Genomic DNA, 17,868 nt, shown 5'->3' on the forward strand with positions numbered 1-17,868 from the left:
CAATGAAATCAACTAATTCTCGTGTAATTGTTTACGAGTCGTGATATTATTGAATAGCACTAGTTATTTCCTAATAATTCATATAATTCTTATTTTCATGCAATTGCTAAACGTGTCAATCAGTTACAGAGCAGACGTTCACTTTAATTGGTAGATGCGCCGAAATGGCAACATCATATATGATGGATGGATAAGCCTAGTTACAATCGACACTAACACGATATAATTACAAACACACCACGGTATGATTATGCTCAAGTACTACTGTCATCGCAGCATTATTTAAATGGAATGCGAATGTGGCGTAGATGATAATTATTGATGATTATAAACTATAATGGCGATGCATGAGTTCAATGAATTGTCTCCGTTTATTAAATTATTACCTTTGAGTATAGCGGTAAGAGCACAATAGCTAACGTTGTGCATCGGATTAGTGTATCTATAGTAGTTGAGTCACTCAATAAATAAATAAATGCTGGATTTTTGAGGAATAACAATTATTTTTGCTCTGAAACATGTCATTCGTCAACCTTTATAACTCAAGCACCGTCAATAATATAGAATAACTGATATTATTTCTGTTATAATTCAAAGGAAAGATTTGTTGCTTAGATTACAGAGTAGCTCAAAGAAATACCGTATCAGTAATGGTCCTAGTCTTAAACTATGTGAAATAACCTAATAACAGACAATGGCATAACATAAAGGATGAGGCTAAGTGTGCGTACACGTTTATCTGAATATTTTCTGTGGAAAGTGCACTGTTGTTGTTGTTGTTGTTATGTTCAATCGAGTCGTTTTCGACTCCTGGTGACTCCATGAACATGCGTTCTCCATTCCGATCTGTCCCTGGCCATATCTTTCAGAATTTCCAAGCGCATTTCAGTTGCTTCTTTAACTCCATTCAACCATCTAATTCTTGGTCTTCATCTTCTCCTGCTTCCATCAACTTTAACAAGCATCATCATCTTCTCCAGACTGTCATTTGCTCGCATAATATGTCCGAAGTATGACAATTTTTGCTTGATGATCACAGCTTCGAGGGAGCAATCTGGCTTTATTCTGTCTATCACTCATTTATTGGTTTGCTTTGCAGTCCATTATATTCTTAGTAAGCGTCTCGAAACCTATATTTCAAATCAAATGCATCTATCTTCCTTCTTTCACTCTTTCTCAAGGTTCCAACTTTCACATCCATACAGCACCACAGGGAATACCATTGCTTTCACGATTCTGATTTTTGTTGCGAGGATAATACCTTTATCTTTAAAGATCTTGTTTAAATTTGTCATTTCTTTCTTTCCGAGTAATAATCTTCTTCTAACTTCTTCAGTACAATAACCATCTTTATCAATTCGGGATCACAGGAGCACAAAATTGTTAACTGCTTCCATTTTCTCCCCATCTACTTCAATATCATTAAGTTCACAAGTTGCCATAACTTTTGTCTTTTTGAGGTTAAGTTTAAGACCATATTTAGCACTTTCTTCTTTAACTTTCATAATAAATTCCTTCAAATCTTCTTTGCATTTTGCTAGCAAGGTGATATCATCTGCACACCTCAATTTATTAATATTTCTTCCACCAATTTTAATTCCAACTGAAGACTCGTCCAGCCCTTCCATTATTAAAATGTATTCGCTGTACAAGTTAAACAGGTACGGAGATCGCACCCCTTTACCGATTGTGAAATACTCAGTTTCTCCAAGATCTGATGGTACAGTAGCTTCTTGTTCATAATAAAGATTCCTCAGAAGGATAATGAAATGCTCTGGAACTCCCATTATTCTTTAGACATTCCACAGTTTCACATGATCTACAGAGTCAAAAGCCTTGCTATAGTCAAGGAAACAAAGGTGGACATTATTTTGATATTCCCGTGCTCTTTCTATTATCCATCTCACATTGGCGATTTGATCTCTTGTTCCTCTGCCTTTTCGAAATCCTGCTTGTTCATCTGGCATTTCTATCTTCATGAATGGTTCCAGTCTTTTCTGAGTGATCTTAAGTAAGACTTTACTTGCATGAGAAATCAGTGCTATAGTTCTGTAATTTCGCACTCTCTTGCATCGCTTTTCTTCAATAAAGGTATATAAACTGATTTTTGTCATTCCCTAGGAAAGTGTACTACACGGAGACTATTTAGTTCAACAATTTTAACCATGTCTACTATTAAAAAATCCTTCATTTGTCAATGAAATGTGCTGTTTTCCTAATGTCGGTATCTGTCTTGCCTATGTGGAGGTTCCAGCTATTCAAGAGATTTAAAGAGAAGAAATAATATCTGGCGTCCACTATGCATATCAGTCTTGCTTCTACCGGCCACTTTAGGTCTTTAAGCAAAGTGTTGGTCGTACTGGAGTCTGCCATTCTGTGTCATAATGCAGTCTGTTGTAGGTTTTCACGTCATTAATTAACTTCTGGGATTACGTTATTCTGCTTTTAATCATACAACGTTATTATACTTTCCAAAGCTCATCCAAATACATTCTCGAGATATTCTGAGTGACTGTTTGTTGCTGTTTGGATGCAAATTAAATCTGTAACATCTTTTGGCAAGTTACGTATTTTTTTAACAAGCTGACAATTCACTTTGGGGGTTGATAGACGTAGATAAATCAAAGCTGAAACCTTTGGACAAAATGTTTAGTTTAGTTTGAACGCGTGTGAAGATATATTGATTACGACCTTATTGTGAAAGTGCTTGACGAGCTCTTCTTTCTAAGCTAATAAGGCATTGAAATTTTCCTTTAGTTGCTCTTATTGGCTACGAAAACTACTGAAGAAGATGTGTTTAAAGTTCTATAGTTCTGTGGGCAAGGAAGTCGCTAATTCTGAGTAGAGAGAGTAATTCTGTTAATCGATTTTGGATACTTGAAACCTTGTAGCACTTACACGCGCTTTGAAGAGGACCGCTTCTGTTCGCCGATATACTTTTGATGTTCGCCTGCAGTTAAATTTACGGTTTAATCTTAAGAACTGAGTCCACGTCGTTATCTCCCCGCATCAGATGAGGTACATTATCCTTTTAATGACCATTTTTTGCTTGATGTACAACTTTTGAAGTTTATTCGCTTTAAGTAGCATCCACTCACTGTAAGTATGTATCTTACTTCAGAGACTTCTGTGGATGGAGAACATATTCAAGGTTTATGTATATACACCATCTCTCATGGACGATATCTCGAAAACATTGTATTAAAAAGGGAAAAACTTTCTTTTCGGGGGAACAAAATGTCTTACACACTCGAATATCTCTAATTAATCGTTAATATATATATATATATATATATATATATATATATATATATATATATATATATATATATATATATATATATATATATATATATAATCAAAGGTTATCTTGCGGAAGAACAGAACAGTATCACAAATTATTGCATTTTTTCCAGTTTATCAGAAATCCATGCCCTGAAGAAGAGGAAAGGCTATCATCGAAATGTCAAAATAAGGAACTAATCCTATTGAATTACAATCCGCCCTATAAAACCTTACCTTCACATTGAGTAGTTAGAAAACATTCTGATGCCGTCAAGCACTTGTTCATGTTTCGGTATCGTTCACTCGATCCTCCTTTTAAAGCTTCCATTTAGCCAGTACTCCCCAAAGAATTTTGGAAAGCCTAACAGGCCATCAGACACCATTAATTATCCCAACACGTTGAAAGGTCGGGAATAACTAAATTAACCGCTATCGTTAGTGTCTATTTTGGTTAATTTTAGTGGAAATTCACACAATCTTTGGTTCCGGTATGGATGAATGGAATGTTAAAATAGGATAATTATTGATAGTCGACTGATGAGTGATGCTTAGAATCATCAAAGGTTATCTTGCGCCGATGCTTAGCTCTCATGTTAATTGTACCAAAAGCTATGTAAATTTATACAACAGGAATACTCAAAGCAATGATGGACTGCTTTTACCGAATTAAAATGCAATCGGTTGAACTATCTTAAAATTAGGTTTTTTCTTTTCGCTTGATATTTAATCGGAAAGTGTTACTGAGTGGTTTCTCTCGTTAAGTTTAGCAAAGTTTGTAGTCGAGTTTATCAGTGTATAAATCATCGAAAATGGATAGATAGTTTTCAAATTACGTATGTTTAAAGTCCTCAATGGAAGCAGAGCTCGAAGAACGAAGAACAAAAGAAACTGCCATTGTTAATACGTCATATTCGTAGTTATATTATTGTGGTCGCATTGTTAGCATATTATTGTAGTCGCATTTTTAGTAGTATTGTAGTCTCATTATTAGCGTATTATTGTAGTTACGTTATTAGCGTAGTATTATAGTCACAGCATATTACTGTAGTCCCATCATTAGTGGAACTGCAGAGGCTCCTCGAGAAAATTGTATAACGCGTAGAAAACTTGGAAAGCTAGCATTTTCGAATCTACCAGGCAACACTAAATGTGATGAATGGAAAACAAAACTAATGTAACTGCAGCAAGGGGTAACTTTTACCAGATTAAAAATCAGATGAGCAGTTAAATAAAACAACAAATTCAGGTGAGACATTATTTAGATTCTTTGAATTTATCACTCGAATATTCTAGAAAATATAAAAGACTCTTCAATTAGTTTGTTTAAGAATTTTCGACAAATTAATAATGATGATAATAATAATAATAATAATAATAATAATGGAAGAAGTGGAGAAATTTTAAAGACTGTAAGAGACATTAAAATAGTGTCGAAATTCTGACAGACAAGATAAATCCGAACTAAGCCAAAACTTCGTCGACTTCCTTGAAATTTCTGCGACCTTCTTCAGCAACAGTACAAAGATCTTATCAAAGATGGTCACCGTTAAAATAACACCTACAGAAAATCTAAGAGCGACAGTTTTAAAGAGTAGGAAATGCTGTCGTAGCTTCTTACAAAAACGAAATAAATGGGCTAGCTGAAAAAAAAAGAGATCAGGTGTCCTATGACCTGCTTCTGTCGTAGTCGTCTTACAAGCAGACTTACAAGAAACAATTTTCTAAAAGAGCAGATTGAAAAAGTCAGTCGCCAAGGAACTGAAGGCATCTCAAGATAATACGCCAATCCTCCTGTCCGAATACTTAACACCAGTTGTACCATACCGGAACAACTAAAACAAAACAAAAAAATATCAAGTTTTAATGCATCCGGGATGCAAACATTTTCTTAGGAAAGTCATAGAACTTCAGTCTGTACGCAGGAAAAGTTCAGAAGATTAAGCAAGTGAAAGCGAAGTATTTAATCACATAAAAAAGGAGACACAACATAAATGAATCTTTGGACAGACTTATAACACCCGAGTACGGCAGCTCTCATAATCTTCACTCTCTCTCTCTCTCTCTCTCTCTCTCTCTCTCTCTCTCTCTCTCTCTCTCTCTCTCTCTCTCTCTCTCTCTCTCTCTCTCTCTCTTATTCAATCCACGGAATAATTGCACTGAGTGAATGGATCTTCATTTTGCGTTTCAACATCAGAATTATCCGAAACTGTTGGCATGCGTTACAGGCTTATCTGAAGTATCATATTGATGTTATTCATATATTAGTCCCATCGGTTTCGAATTCGAATTATGCCTACGGTGTGGATGTTTGTGATTGCTTATAGATGGAAAATGAATTGTCTCTCGGTGTGAGGTCGTCAACCTCTTATTAGAGATCTGAAATGGTTTCAAAATTTCATTATTTGTCTCTAAAGGGTTTACAGGTTATGTACAAAATAAATAATAAGTAAAATAATAAGTAATAAGTAAAATATCCTTAGCCCGTTCACGCTGTCAATGTACTATAGGTTTACAACATTTTGGATTAGTGTCGCACACATACACACTCTCCCCTCTCCCTCAAAAATAAAATAAAATAAAAACGTGAAGTATCCGCTTTTAATGACAAAACATTTCTCGTTGTTCTCCCCCCTCTGAACATACCGGTGGACATTTTGGTAATGTGATCAGGTTTCAGGCTTCAATCTGCACAAATACTATCAATTAATTAAACTAGTCGTTAGAATATTAACATTTATTAGCCAAAATTGATAATAAAAGAATGCAGCTGATCAAAAGTACTACCTAATATTAAACATTAAATGAAATTAACTTTTTTATATATAAAAAGATGTAAAATAAACTTGTCATCTGATTAACGGGAAACTCCCTCAAGTCACGGTGTTTGAAATCAAAAAATACAGCTTCGTGAAAAAGACACCGTTTTCAACAGTACACTAGGGAAGAAAGAGTCGGAAATACTGTCACAGCTTCTTATATAGATCACAAACATACGATCGCAAACAACCAAAAAGCTAGCGTAGCAGCCACCTTTAGATCGTTACTAAACAGCTGCACCCCTACACACCAGAACTATTTATTTGCCTATTACTCTTTACGTACTGAAGAGCAAAAAGAAAAGAAAAAGAATAGACGAAATAGACCAAATACGAGAAATAAGAAAACAAACTAACCAGAAATAAATGGCATTATCGGATCTGTAGATATTTTATACTCAAGCATTAAACATATGCAAGAAAAACATAAGAAAGTCAAAAAGAAAATCAACATATGCACGTAAACAAGCCAAAATCCTTGTATAACGAAGAACAGAATAACTTCATGTTAATCCTGGAGTAACATGAGGTTATTCTGCATTCCCATTTCTTTCGATAACGTATCATCCCATCTCTAATCTTAAGAAAGCTATTAAAAGAAATTTGATAACATGAAGACACAAAACATTATATAAAAAACTACTGACATTCTTATATGGGTTGGAAATATTAAATGGTTTCTCCAATGAATTTCAATACTTCACGTAGCCTTCCTTAAACTAGTAAGAAGTTCTGAGATATCCACTAAGGCATGAGAAACTGAAATGGAAAGTAATTGCGTTAGCTAAATTTCTCTCCAATTCATCATACTGTCAAAGGTATGTGTATATAAGAAGACCCAATTCTACTTGCTATCTATCTTCTTCATGTCAAAAACAGCTTTCCGTCAGCAAGAATATAAATCACTGTCTTTTCTTTAACATCCTCACTACTATCTTTCGGTCCGATATGCATAATGAAATAGTTGCGTCCTTGTTTCTTCCAGATTATTTTCATGGAACTACATCCACTAAAAGAATTCTTTTCAAAAGTTATTTTTCCGATATAACACCTAGATAATACTAATTACGATTTATTATATTTTTATCCCTTCCACTGATGCTGTTTTAAAAAAGACCATTGTTGTAAACCACGAACAGTATTTAGTGAGCTTATATGGTTAACAATGAGCTTGAACAATACAAAAAATTCAACAATTACCATAATAAAGAGGAAAGCGCTTTTTAATAACAATTAGAAATCTAACAATGCATTTATGAAGATTTCCGGATACGTTTGCTTGCATTAAAACACAGGCACATTTACTGAGATAAACAGTGATTTTTCCTCGAATAAGTTGTTTTCCAATAGCTTAACCTTGAGGTCAAAATGCTATATAAACACCATTAATTAGCTGCCAGGTATTCGTAAAAAATTTTGATTTGTAGATAACTACTATTCCGTATATTTTTTCAATGCTCATAGGTCAAGGTTGTTTATCTTGTCAAAGGAATTACCGTTTCATCTGTTTGGCGTGCATACAAAACAATTCACGAAGTCGGTAAATGGATGAGAGAGTACTCATCCGTATGAAAAAGAGAGAGAAGGGAGAAGAGAGATCGCGTGTTATCTGCTTTTCGTAGAGACGCATTAACAGCTAAGAAGATTAACTAACCTCCAAAAAGGTCATTGGGATTTCGAACGGGTATTAGCCTTAACGGTACTTCCGATGAGGAATAAGAATGGAAAAAAAATAAAGAAAAAACCCTCACCCATATTACTACCATGTTGGTGATTTCCCTTTTATTGTTCATGAAAAGAAATTAAAAAGGATCGCAGACAATGACAGGCAGAATGTTGATTTTGTAATCTCGTTCTTGTATAGTTATGCATTCATTACCTATAAACACATATTTCCCCATTCCTAAGTTTGTTGAAACTGTTCAGTTTCAATCTATTTGCCAATAAAACGAAATTATGAGATTTGAATAATGTAAAACCCGTTTAACATCCTACCAGGCATCGTATAGAGTTAACAATGTAGTAAACAATGTAACTCCAGATGGAGTTACATTGTTTACATTTTTTACATTGTTTACATTGTTGACATTATTTACATTAACTCCATTGTTGACATCTGGAATTACCTTGTTTGCAATTACCGGAACAGTTAAGTTTGTAAGTTTTAGTGTGTTATGCCTGCTAACTGCATGGGATTTTTTTAACAACTATGCCTGTTTTGCGGATTTAAAATAAAAAATAAAAAACGTCGCATATCTGTAATGGCCATATTAGACATTAGACTTAACGGGCTATTATAACTGTTTATATGAAATGCAGTTTTATATGCAACTGAGTTTAGTTTTTGATTTCAGTTGTTTTCGCCAAAATAATCACGACGACGGACCAAACGGTGGTACATTTACAAAAAACCAACGAGCGTGTAAAATATTATAATCCATTTATGACATGCCAATCATCTGTTTTTGGTTTCTGCATCACAGACGTACAATTTTGTTTTGCCTCATCCAGATCAAAGAATAGATCCCGGATTAAAAGAACATTTATTTAAATCCAGCCGGATTTAATTAAATGGTTCAAAATTCAATTAGTGTAATGCATAATCATCGCATGTTTTGTTAGTCTGTCCTGCAAATTGTCCGATTGGACCATTTGCAGGAAACAAAAATGGAGATTCTACCAAGTTCTACTCATCTTAAAGTATTACTTAACAATGTTTTTTTTTCTTGTTCCATTGGAAAGAGGTGGCTTCGAGTCCCATTTATGACGCGAAGAACTTTATCAGGGCTTTTTAATAAAAGGTGAGTTAGCAGATCTCTAAGGGGATAAGGTTTTTTTCTTTCTTTCCGGAAACTAAACTTTTTCTTCCTTTAAAACAAGCAAACCCCCGTGAACACATTATCCAGAGATATAAAACCTATTGGACAAGAAAGGCAACGGGAAATCACATTGCTTTCTAACAATCTCTGCTAATTTTGCATTGTTACGTCATCAACCACTAGGTTCAGGGAAACGCAACATTGTCAATATATTACTAACAATATATTACTACGTGTAACTGTTATGATAACGAATTATGTTATTGCATACACCAAAGCCAGCTTGGTTAGCCGAGTGGTTAGCGAATCTGCTAATGGCTGCGGGTTCAATTACCTCCAGGGACATGGACTTTTGTGATTATTCTACTAAGTCTTTGTAGAAAGGGAATCTGTGACTCCACCACTTCTAGCAGACGGCTTCACTCCCAAAACTCAATGAGGTACCGGAGTGACTGACGGCCTCAAAATGACGTCACATGTGAATAACTAACATACAAACCTTGTTTCGGTTTGAAAGATCTCGATCTGTATAATCAGATCGAGATCTTTCATCGAGAATAATCCCAATTAGAAGCGAATAAGAGTTTTTCAACTGTAGGTGAATTGAATACTCTCGGGTAGATCTTTTACTGTGGATACTCGAACATTTTAACTTCAGCCAAACAGGCAAATCGGTCATAGAACACGCGAAATTTATATTAAATTATATTACCTTATCCAAGTGGACTTAATTTGTCTCCTTATACGTTCAGTCCAAACAACATTTTTTTCTGTTCATCACTATTATCAAATATTTATGTTTGAAGTTGAATTATCCATAATTCTCTTAATTAAGGCTCTTTTTTTCTTAAATTTGAGTCACTTAATTGCTCCAAAGACAATAGTTTTCTTGGATTCATCATAAACCGTCAGACATTTGACATTGTAACTGAGCGATATTAATCATCTGGCAGGCATTCGTCGCCCACCGATGCATTACAAAACTTGACACTTTGTGGAGACGCTACATCTCTGCTACGTTTAGTTTTGTGAACCGCTGGACTAATTTTGCTGAAATTGAAGATGATATATCCATAAAAATGTTTATCATAGATATCGATTTACCAGATTGCAAGATTATTGTACGAAAAGCAGATTTATTAAACTTGATGTTTCACTGCTGTGCGTGTATATCGTTTGAAAGAACGCCAGACTCCATTAATATGGCAATGGTGTTCACTTCACAAGGGTGAACTGAACGTTTATGTATTTCATATTTCGACTCTTGATAACGCATTTATTCAAATATTACGTGAATTTTAACATCGCGAAGGAAGAATCTATATTGATGAAAACAAGGCGACAAAGAATGCTTTTCAATGAAAAGTATTTCGTTTACGAATATACTTTTCCTTCATGTTTATACAATGTTTCGGTTTTCGTCAGCGGGATTTTAGACACTGTCAGAATCACGTGCCTAGGTATACGAAAGTCCAGTAAACTGAGAAATATTCTCCCTTTCATACAACACGGTTGAGTGAGTGTTTGAAGCGATAGAATCAGATCAGATAGACACTCCACAACGATGCGCCGAGGCATTTGCGATACATCTTGACGTCGGCACTGGCAGACCTGTTATTCATTTCTCCGGTCGACGGACAGTTTATCTCGTTTGTATACCAATTCTATATGGTCTATCCAATAAATGTTTCATGTTCTTCAAGACGTCTTGAAACTGTGGAGTTTTCTAAGGAAACTGAACCAACTTTACTGACGAAGTTCACAAACCTTGATAATAAGAATAAAAGAAGGATCCGCTGTCGATAGATGCGAACTGTCTGAATGATTCATAAAATCCTGAGTAGAAATGCAATTTGAGACATCAGCACACTGGATCATAAACAATAACAACAAGAACAACAGAAGCTAAAGAAGAAGTAACAAAAACACTCAAAATAGATTATGTAATCTCTCGAATTACGCGAGATGTGTTACATAACCTTGAACATGTATAGAATTGCCTTCATTGTAAGGTTTAATGGAATGAATGAAGCATATACAAATAATTAACCACCAGTTTAATCGAACTAATATTTCGTATAAATCACTGAGATATCGTCAGGACCAATATTTCGTCCCAAGTCAGGGAACCAATGTTAAAATTGCAAAAAAAAAAAAAAAAAAAAAAGTACAAAATATTGTATATATATTATTTCTGGGAAAACTCCCATGTTATTACTCCTCTTAATAAACTATTATAATGACGGCTATTTTGCCTCCTAAACTGAAGGGGCACTCCTAAACTGAAGCAGGCAAAATAGCCGTAATTATAATAGTACAAAATATTGTGAAAAAAATAGACTTTAAGCCTAAAGTCGTATGACTGGCGCTCACAAGAGAATTTTTAGTGCCGTTGGAAAGACGTGTTGTTAGATTATTTAGAAAAGGTAAGCTATTATTGTTTTCTATTTCTATAGTGAACCGGATTCTGGGGTGCTGTCTGTTGAGATGGAGGAGGAAAGAGTCGGTCGTGTTTATGCCATGTAGCCAAATAGAGAGCACATCATCAATGTACTCTAGACAGATACGATACATCATTGATGATGTGACTTGAGACGAAATATTGATCCTGACGATGTCTCAGTGACTGAGACGAAATATCAGTTCGATTAAACTGGTGGTCAATTATTTGTATGTCTTCAGAATAGCAGTATCAAGAGAAGGTTTTTCAAATGATCCATATAATAATTGTACGGTGAAGGGGGGGGGGTGATCTAATAGGTCTGTCGTCAGTTTGTGTGTAAATGGTAAAATTAAAAAGATCAGCGATATCGGGTGGGGGGGGATTTTTTAAAGTAAAATTTAAAATTAAGAAAGAGAAATGTTTATAAAAAAGGGAGGTGACATCAAAGAATACTATAATATATTTATTATTCAAAACTAAATTTTGGATTAAAGATTTAAAATGAGTGGAAATTTTTAATATGGGAAAAAGAATGACCGACAGGTGGGGTTAAGGATTTGGCTAACTTAAAACAGGGGATCAGTAGAATCTATTGCGGGACGGAGAGGATTACTGGGTTTATGAATTTTTGGCAACCCTTATATCCGGGGAGAGGGAACTAAACGGTTTGAGTTATTTATCTATTTCAGGAGATCAAAATATGATATTTTAGAAGCCTTTGTAATGTTTTCTTTTTGGAATTGGTGGGATTATAATCCATATGGATGTTTGTAAGTAGTGTGGTCTCTAAATAACACATTCCTTTCCGATTGCATTCGGAAGATGAAAATGAAAACGCTACCCACAGTAGCGTTGCCCCTAATCGTCTCTAGTGATCATTATGTTACTGTTTTCGCATCATTTACGGCGAGCGAGGAGCGCTGTTAGATTTCTTCTAGATTGAAGCTTGAGAAAGGATGTTGCTATGTCATGCCTGATGCTGTTGACGATGGAAGGAGACAAGTTGCGGACACCGCGTTCTTGCATCATAAAGTCTCGGAAATGGAACTTGGCGTGGCGCTACCGCAAAGTTGTCGCCGAGGATAAGGAGGCTAACGGATGTTTCGTCGAGTCTTTTAGACGAAAGGTTTACGACATCTTGAAACGGCTGACTCTACGTCTGAGAAAAAGATCTACGCAGATTTTTATATTTCTTCATGTGTTTCTCCTTTATTTTTAGGAATTCTTTACGAGCAGATTTATCCGATATATTAGAGAGATTAGCCCAAATTCAATATTAAGAATTGACGAGAGTTCGGCTTAGAAAGAGTTAATGGTAGCACATGAAGTAGTACGTATTTGTTCTCGAGGTAGCCTAGAGCTAACTCGACTGTAGATACGAAGAGCTTTAAAAGAGTGAAATTTAATTTTCAGCTTAACAGATAAGTATAATTCCAGTGTCCCTACACGTTTTCAAGAAGAATAGCCTGTTTAGCTCCCTTGCTAAACGAAGTTTCCACTTACAGTACTATTTAGCTCTGCGTCCCCTACGCCTACTCCATATAGTATTAACAATCGACTATTTAGAGATACTTGCTGGTTTAAACTTATTGTAAGGTTTAATGGAACGAAATGCAACACGTATGAATAACTAAACACAAGTTTAATCTGTCCTATAATTCGTAACATTCCCTAAGACATCGAGAACAATATGATGTTATCAACCTTTCTTGTCCAATGGCTAAAATGCCAAAAAAGATCAACAAATTAATTGTTCCTCCCATCCCTCTCAACATGTAGATTATAGTAATATTATCATGGTTCCTTATACCCAGGGCGCCTCAGAAAAAATATCCAGAACTCTAAAAAAGTCAACCTCCGCATTGCATTCAAATCTCTTCTGAAGCTAGATGTCCTCATCGGCTTTCCCAAGGGATCCTCTGCCTCTGCTTTCTGTTAGAGGTGTTTAGAAAATTATTGTTCTTGCCAAGTATCATATTATTATGACCAAACTGGGAGATCTGCTAGAAAAACACAACAAATACATTTATCTCTATAAGTATGGTCAGTCAGATCTAATTGACAATGACTTCGATACTCTTTACGGATCAAATGGAAGAAAACTACTATGCTTCACCATCAGCGCCATAACCACGGCTTGGCGAAAGAGGCGCCCGCCACGGGGGCAACTAGGTTTGGGGCACAAAACGTAAAAAATGTAAAAAAATAAAATAAAATAAAATAAATAGATGTAAAAGTCCACTATTTTATATTGTATTTTTAAATTTCGGCAATACGCCACTTTAGACACACAAATTCTGCAATACACTGCAACTCATTTTGATGGGGTTAATAGTAAGTATTTAACATATTGCATTTAGTAAAATTTAAATTGTTACATTTAAATGTTTCAAAATTTTTGTCATTTTTGGGTTAGGGAGACGCAAGTTAGACTTGCCACAGGCGCTTTATACCCTTGTTACTGTACTGTTCACCATACCAAAACAAGTTAAGACTTTTGAAAGACTTTTTTTAGAATCAGCAGTAGATTTAAAACGCCAACGTAATCTTAATAAATGGGTGTATCAAACTTTCCAAGATTTTCGGAAACTTAAAGTCTTAGGCCGCCCAACAGATAATGTTAGTGAACTCTTGGATTACAAGTATTAAATAAAAATCTTCAGTTAGTGAGAATTCCAAAGTGATTTAAAAATTCGTAATTATTTTTATATGTGCACAAACTCCGAAAATTAGGCTTTCATTGTAATTTTTTCAAGTTATTGTTTTATGCAATTTTGCGTGTATTTTGGCAATTTTAGTATCGTTTCCCTGACAATGGCTTGGTGACTGATACGAAATATAGGACAGATTAAATTAGTGTTTAATTGTTTGTATGCGCTGTATTCATTCCATTAAACCTTACAATAAATTCAAAACAGAACTTATTGTAAGTTCGAAGTCTAAATATTCGATATTTATGATTGAGTGGCATAAATTTCCCTTGTACACAAAAGTTGCTTTTTTCCCGATGTTCACTTTATGAGAGACTGTTGTGAGGTCCCGAAATACCACAATCATCACTTTAAATGTTGCATGAGGAAAAAAACTGGAACGTTCTTAAATATATGAAAGAACGTGCAAAATTGGTAGTAGGCAGTTAATGTAGAGTGACTTGAATACAAAATGTTCTCTTGAAATTTATTTAAACAACAATAGTTGGGAGGAACAACTACAAACAATATTAAATCAAAATGGGTTTCTGATGTTTGCCGAAGATCTTGCTGGTGTAGCTAACTTTGTTAAATATAATTTCTGGTGCTTAATTTTCATCTAATTTTCAACGTATCTGCATAATTGACACGAAACGAAATAAATAATTGTAAGAAAAGTTTAGAACATTACATTTGCGCAGGTTTGGACATAATAGTGCAGACGTATCATGGTTATCTCTTCTGATCTGTTGATGTGAAAATCTTTATCACATTTGCGTACAAATTTGGTTCTGTCGGCAGCAGCAGCTTTGTTTCGAGCATATTATTGTTTGACAGAATGACGCGATACACATGGACATCGACTTAGTTATTCAGTTAGTCTATTTTGACTCTATTGTTGTGAAACGAAGAAGACTCTGTCTCTCTTTCTCTCTATCTATCTCTAGGCGTATCTGAGTGTGTTTTTCTGAGATCTATTGAATAGATCTCAGATAGAGCCTAAAATGTAGTTATATCTTAGCCTACGTACAGTAAGTAAACAATTAGCTCCAAGAAGAGAACTGGTGCTTTAATAATTGGTCAACTAGTGCATCAGGAAGGCAACTGGTGCACCAGAAAGAGAACCGAAACTAGTGCACCAGAAAGAAAGCAATTGGTTTCACTACAAAAGGACAAATAAACAATTGCCAGCAATCCACTTACGCGTACACAGTGTTGTTGTTTTTCTGAAACTATCCCCTTTCCTACTATACACCTTTGACTCGTTAAACTTTCTTTTTTTTTCTTTTCCTTCCTTTCACTCGTCTATTGCCGGAGCGCGCGCGCGCTCGTCCTCATTCCTCCAATACCTTCGTTCATTACTTCGATCGCAGAAGAGCAAGACAGCCAGTGGATATCCGCCTGTGTGTAAATACGTGTGTAAGTTCCTGACGAGTTGTAACAGTGACAGAAACGTCTTGCCACTTGCATGCTACGCCGAACTTTATGACTTGGAGTATGGTGCTTAATGTTTTTTCAGCTACTCTCTCCAAGTCCGCTTTCTCCCCCCACGAAAGGAAGAAATCACTAAGTGGAAGACACCATCACAAGTATTAAACGAACAGCTTTAGTCAGTGAGAATTCCAAAGTGATTTTAAAATTGTTCGTAATTATTTTTATGTGTTCAAACTCTGAAGTTCAATCAAATAATTATGTTATTCCGGCAGATGGCGACACGGGTGATAATTCGCAGGTGAGTCAAATAATGTTTTGTCGAATACTTTCAGTTGGCTCCATACTTTACTTTATTTGCCAAACTACTACATAATCGTACTTAATAAATTCTCTACTTGAATTCTCAAGAAACACACATAATATTCTTGCCCTATCTAGGCAAACGAACTCTCTTTTTATTTGTTTCCACGCTAAAAGACATCGTCCGTTTCTCATATACAAAGATGCTAATTTTTATAGAGAAAACATCAAATATTTGTTTAGCCTGAATATTAATACATACGATGTTCACAGATAAACGAACTTTGTAGCATGAAATCCTGAAGCCACAGTAGTTTTTATTGTAATGAATATTTATAATCTCACTTCATCTTTTCTGGTGTTTAGCAAACACTTTTACGACTTAAAATTCGATCAATTTTATGAACTTCCACAAAATTTTATGCTAATCAACTGTGTACTTGGGCACGGAGCAACTTTAATTTGGCTTTTTTTCCATAAGCAATCGTTATCGAAATTAAGATGAAATTTATGCTGACATCGGCTAATAGAAATTTGAGATGCTAAAAGGATAACTAAGCGAATATAAAGTAATATATCTCTTTATTAAATGATGCGAAACTTCATAATTGATTAAAAAATTAGTTTATTTTTAAATTTATTTTTTAACCGGGCTAAAGCAAAGAGTGAACACGTTGGGCATCTTCATCAGAATCCTCTCCATCATAGTGTATTTTTCTTCTATATCTACCTCCCTTCAATAAAACATCTATTTTTCGTTCATACATTTAATATCCTGAGTTCGTTGCCTGGTCAAAGAAATCTAAAATATTTAATGGTATCCATTTCCGTCTGTTTTTTCATAAATGCGAATATTTTTGTTATTCCTCTAAAGTCTTTTATCACATTTTTTCAGACTTTTTTTTTAATACGGAGAATTCTGTGCGAATAGTTGCTCATATAACCTCGACGTGGTGTACTCTGCAGTCTCTTCTGTGAAAAGTCAACATCAGCGTCAAAAATTCCGAACGGTGCGTTCCACTGTCGGAGACGTTTATTGAAAATTTCTTTGCCGGAAGGCTTGGAATTTTTCTTTGAGAAAAGGAGCGAGAGATTTAGCAGCAAACTCATTAATTGCTGTATATAAAAGTGAGTTATGCTTTTATGTACCAATAGGTTTCAGACGGCAGAAGAGATAACGGGAAAAAAAGGATGGGGTGGGGGAATTGAGATATGACTACATATCGCTTCATGCACCTCTCTGTCTGTTTATATATTTGCCTGTGGCTACACGAATGTTTATTTGATATATTTTTTTACACTCAAATATTTCAAGCATTGTTGGCCGCGTGTGGTGATTGTGCTGCCCTCTCGTTACTGAACAGCTGAAATTGCAATTATTTTAATTGTTGTGTGCTCTAGTACAAATAATGATTTTACGTTTGGACTTTCGTTTGTTTTTATAGCTTTTAAAACATATCTGTGTTTTGCTATTATTATATCGTGTCTTTCATCTATCAACCGGAAGATTGTATATAAACTTCGGGTTAATTTTGTAATTTTTATTTCTTTCATAGTGTATTATAGATCGTAATGACACCTGTCAAGTGCTCTCTTAAACAAAAGAGGTAATGTATTTGAAGAAGGTCTGAGAATCAATAACTATCTATCACGGGGATATATACTGATATAGTTAAATTGGGATTAGTAGTATCTCGCCAGGAGAGAGAATACCAACCAAGCTTTTTTTTTAATGCTGAGGCAACTATGTATGTGATCTTTTATGATAAATAAAATAAGAGGGTTTATGTTATTGCAAGGAAAATAATCTGCTTTTGACTGAATACCTGAGCGTTATCAAAGGGAAAAAACAGACGAAGGAAATTCTATTTTTACGAGAATAAGCGCGTGCTTCCCTTATAATAGTGATAATAAAATCCATTTATTGACTGATACAAATTGTAAATGCAGGAATATTTGGCGAAATGGCAAATAAAGCTGGATTTTACGGGAGGACATAACAGAAGCGAGGATGGCGGTGGAATCTATCTACCCTATCGTTGGCACAGAAGAGAAGAAACAGGATGATGGTTCTCTAGTTA

The 17,868-nt window shown here is 35.0% G+C and overlaps 1 protein-coding gene across 3 annotated transcripts in view; it reads left to right on the forward strand.

The window, feature by feature from the left end:
- LOC150105594 (calcitonin gene-related peptide type 1 receptor-like) overlaps positions 1 to 17,868 on the forward strand; it is a 128,798-nt gene that overhangs the window by 45,865 nt on the left and 65,065 nt on the right. The window contains exon 1 of one of the 3 annotated variants that reach the window (XM_090394933.1): positions 15,681 to 15,785. The exons of the other annotated variants lie outside the window; for them this stretch is intronic. The gene's annotated coding sequence lies outside the window, so the exon portion shown is untranslated. Of the gene's footprint in view, positions 1 to 15,680; positions 15,786 to 17,868 lie in introns of those variants that run through there. 3 annotated transcript variants of the gene reach the window in all.

The sequence above is a fragment of the Typopeltis vanoorti genome, chromosome 6, assembly GCF_054136105.1.
Source record: "Typopeltis vanoorti isolate ZY-2024b chromosome 6, IOZ_Tvanoo_1.0, whole genome shotgun sequence".
Lineage (NCBI taxonomy): Eukaryota > Metazoa > Arthropoda > Arachnida > Uropygi > Thelyphonidae > Typopeltis > Typopeltis vanoorti.